Here is a 4577-nt window from a genome sequence, read left to right as displayed (position 1 = left end):
GGTATCAGTTTGACTGGGATGGTTCTAGTGTACACTTATTTCCCCCATGTAATCATTACTAGCACCCTTTTCACTCTTGAAAGTGGCTCAGTTTAGACAATATGTGTGTGTGTGCATGCTAAGTCACTTCAGTCACGTCCAACTCTTTGCGACCCCCTGGACTGTAGCCCACCAGGCTCCTCTGTCCATGGGATCCTCCAGGCAAGAATACTAGAGTGGGTTGCCATGCCTTCCTCCAGGGATCTCCCCTACCCAGGGGAACTGTGTCTCATGTCTCATGTCTCCTGCATTGGCAGGTGGGTTCTTTACCACTAGTGCCATCTGGGAAGCCCAATTTAGGCAATAAATCCCATGAATACCCTCCCCTTAGGAACACCATGATTTATTATCCAAACACCAGGGATTCTTGCAGATAAAGTCACCCCAGTCTTCCTGCCTCCTTGCTGTCCATTGTGGTAAGTATTCCACCTCGTCCTTTAGGATCATGTGCTCCCACCAGCGCTCTGCAGTTCTGAGATTTTTATCATCTCCACTAAAATCATGGAGCTCAGTCCCACAGCAGCTTCCCCCGTACCATCAACCTTGAACTACAAGGTCAGTCGTGTCATGCTCACAAAAAAAATCTTCCTTACTAGCACACTCTTTATTGCTTTAGTGAAGAGTATGTCCTCTGGGCCAGCCCAGGGAACTAGTCAGGTGGTGGATTCTTGAGCCGTATATAATAAACACTTCTAATAGTCCCTCCTTCCTGAATCTTCTGACCCCTTCCTCAACACTGCACATGGAAATCTGGCTTCTCCACTTTACTTACTATAGGCCATTTTTGAGACCAGGCTTCAAAGAGCCACCCCAGGAAACTCTCCGGGCAAGCTCCAAGCATCTTTACTAAAATATTAAATCTCGAGTTCTATGTGAATATCCCCAAATTAGTGAATTCTCCCAATTGAGCTTCCTGCTTCACCCCCACCCCTCAATAGAACATCTTCCAGATCCACTCCCACATGCTTCTACAGTTCCTGCAAGTGCATGCCAGCCAAGTCCCACAAGATCTGTGGCAAGCATGCTCTTTCTCCCTGGAGCAGGACTTCTTCCAAGTGTGGGCTGTGCGACAGCCTGACTCCGGGTTTTGGCAGAGGCAGTAGGTGGCGGGGCCAGGTCTTGAGAAGAAGCCATGAAGAAAGGGACCTTCTTTGGGCAAGAACATTCAGGAGATCTGAAGGGTCAAGAAACTCATCCACCCCTATCCCGGGTCTCAGGGTCCCAGTCTTTCCCTATCAGGGCTCTGCTTTGACATGGATGCCTATTAAGGCCATGCATTTAGTCTTTTTTTTGCAGTTCTGCTACCTTTGTGATCAAACCAGTCCATCCTAAAGGAAATCTACCCTGAATATTCATTGGAAGGGCTCATGCTGAAGCTGAAGCTCCAATACTTTGGCCACCTGATGTCAAGAGCTGACTCATTGGAAAAGACCCTGATGCTGGGAAAGATTGAAGGCAATAGGAGAAGAGGGTGACAGAGGATGAGATGGTTAGAGAGCATTACCGACTTAATGGGCATGCATTTGAGCAATCTCCGGGAGACGGTGAAGGACAGAAGGGCCTGGTGTGCTGCAGTCCATGGGGCTGCAAAGAGGTGGACATGACTCAGCGACTGAACAGCCACAGCCACTTGTCTTCCCAGTGTTTCCCTCTCCATCCAATTCATCCCAATTAAATACGTGAAAGCTGTGATGCTATTGCATATCAAAGCTACTGCCATCTCTCTTGTCACCAGCAAAGGACTCTATTGATTTCATACAGCTAGGAGACACAACCCCAAAATCCATCCTGAGGACTTGCTGTCTAGAACCACTTGTAAAACCAGTTGTCTTGGCTCTGTTTCTCTAGAAAACAGGATCTGAAGGCAGAGATGAAATCTGACTGAGAAGGCAGCAAGAGTGAGTGAAAAGGGAAATGAGGTGGGCTGGGAAGAGAAGGAGTGCAGGACGGTATGTTCTCTTGCGGGTAACTGCTTCACCCTCTGCAAAGAGCCCTGGCAGGTGCTTCAGGAAGTACATCTGCTCAGCCATGTGGGATGTCTTCAGACAGTGTTAGAAAATCACGACTCAGAACAGTCCATAGGAGGCAGGAAGGAAAGATAATTCATTTGCCCAGCTCCCTCTCATTTCCTCTTTCTATCAGTCAAATGTCCCTCGTGGGGGCCGCAGGCTCAGTCGCTTCAGTCGTGTCCGACTCTTTGCGACTCCATGGACTGCAGCCCGCCAGGCTACTCTGTCCACGGGGATCCTCTAGGTAAAAACACTGGAGTGGGTTGCAATTTCCTTCTCCAGGGGAATCTTCCCAACCAAGGGATCAAACCGTGTCTCTTATGTCTCCTGCATTGGCAGGCAGGTTCTTTACCACTAGCACCATCTGGGAAGCCCCACAATGTTCCCCAGAGGGAATTAATTCCCTTAGATTCCCCATTGAGGGCTGCTTAAAAGCCACATCCTTCAGTGTGACATTTCATCTGATGCAGAGTAGTAGAAGGGTCAGAGACTCCAGACACGCAGTCAGCCAGCCTGGCTGTACAGCAGCAGCCAAGAGGGACCTGATGGGCAAGCGACTGTCTGTCCCAGATGGCTGAACTGCACATATTTGGTTGGCTGTGAAGGGAGCTGTGGAGGCAGGAAAAAAGGCAACATCTAGCCAGTGTGATTAGGCTCATAAGATGTATCTCATACATCCATCAAGAGGCTATTAATATCAACAGGTGGTGGAGCTAGACGTATCATCATCAGGTTAGGATTTTGTCATATGTATCTTTGAGACCCTAGCAACTGGCACGTGAAGACACCATTTGAACTCAGTTTTTATGGTTCCAAACCTTCCTACTACATGTTTCTGCTATGCCAGTTGTTACGCTGGTGAACAAATAGGATTATGCTCTCAGACGTTGAGCAGCTGGTCATCACATGTCCCTTTCAAGTTGCAAGTTGGCTTTGCCCCACTGTGTGCATATGTGGCTATGTCACTCTTACTAACCACCTGAGCCCTGGCTGCCAAAGGGGAAAAGGAGGCAATAAATTAGGCGTTTGGGATTAACATATATACAGTACTATATATGGGCTTCCCTGGTAGCTCAGCTAGTAAAGAATCTGCCTGCAATGCAGGAGACCTTGGTTTGATTCCAGGGTCAGGAAGATCCCCTGGAGCAAGGATAGGCTACCCACTCCAGTATTCTTAGGTTTCCTTGATGGTTCAGACAGTAAATAATCCTCCTGCAATGCAGGAGACCTGGGTTCGATCCCCAGGTTGGGAAGATCCCCTGGAGGAGGGCATGGCAACCCACTCCAATATTCTTACCTGTAAAATTCCATGGACAGAGGAGGCTGGTGGGCTACAGTTCACAGTGTTGCAAAGAGTCAGACACGACTGAGTGACCAAACATAGCACAGTACCATATATAAAAAAGGTATCCAGCAAGGACCTACTGTAGAGCGTAAGGAACTATACTCAATATTTTTAAACAACCTATAAGGCCAAAGAATCTGAAAAAGAATACATATATTATAAATAAAAGTATATATATTATATACTAAAGAATATATATAGACACCTTAATACTTTTCTGTACACCTGAAACTAATACAGCATTGTAAATCAACTATACTTCAATTAAAAAATTAAAAACAAACAAACAAACAAAAAAACCCTAAAACCCATAATCTGTCTGGCCTGGGTTCACTTGAGTGTTATATAACACAAAATACACAAAGAAATGGAGAACAGAGTTGGCTGGTCCGCACAATGAGTACAATTCTCAGATGCAAAAGGATTCTGAACAAAAGGGCCCTTCTGACTTCCAGTCCTTTCAGTGGGACAGCGCAGCTCACATCAGGAGCTGTCTTAACCACCTCTTTGGAAAATTAACCAAATCTCATAGCTGTCTTCTTAGACCGTTTCACTTGACTCCCCACTGCATCCCATCCCCTGGGATGGAGGATGGATAGTTGGAATACTGGAGATGAAAACCAAAAGCATTTCTTTTAACTGTGAGGGAGTCCTGAGGTGCCTAGGCCAGGAAGATGATTGATGACCCTCTCTGGTCCCTAGGATCTTGATCCGGGTGAAGCAGGATCCAGGGCCTGGGTTGACAGGGACCTTGTAGTTGTTTGGATTTGGCCAAACTGGAAATTGATGCCAAGGACACTGACACTTGCCAGACACTCTGCGATGCTCTCTAACAGGTCTGATCACCTGAGCGTAGGGAGCTCCCTTTTCTCCTGAGGGCTTGTGAGGCCATATTCTCAACTCTGCATACAGATGTGCATCCTGAAACCCTAGTCTCCTGGACTTGAAACCCCGGGGGAAGCGAGGAGAAAGAGACGGATATGAAAGACGAGTGAGCAAAGGGAGGAAGGCTGTTTGAGGTGAGAATACAGCTCATTCCTCTGAGGCATGTTTTCTCCTAATCAGGAAATGAAAACCGAGGCAATTATGTATTGAGAAGCTAACTCTCTTTCCATTCCCTATTTTTTCCAGGTGTGCTTGTACTTGAATTACTCAGATAATTTCCTGAATGTTATTATTAGGTC

At 46.8% G+C, this 4577-nt stretch overlaps 1 long non-coding RNA gene across 1 annotated transcript; it reads left to right on the top strand.

Annotated features, from left to right (window-relative positions):
• The first annotated feature begins 519 nt into the window (after positions 1–519).
• Positions 520–4270, top strand: LOC128061194 (uncharacterized). Its single transcript, XR_008200706.1, has 3 exons — positions 520–594; positions 1888–1937; positions 4230–4270. It is a non-coding gene; the product is annotated as an uncharacterized LOC128061194 (long non-coding RNA).
• Positions 4271–4577: the final 307 nt, after the last annotated feature.

Source organism: Budorcas taxicolor, chromosome 16 (assembly GCF_023091745.1).
Source record: "Budorcas taxicolor isolate Tak-1 chromosome 16, Takin1.1, whole genome shotgun sequence".
NCBI classification, from domain to species: Eukaryota; Metazoa; Chordata; class Mammalia; order Artiodactyla; family Bovidae; genus Budorcas; species Budorcas taxicolor.
The sequence above is the reverse complement of the archived record's forward strand: the minus strand, read 5'-3'. Positions and strand labels throughout refer to the sequence as shown.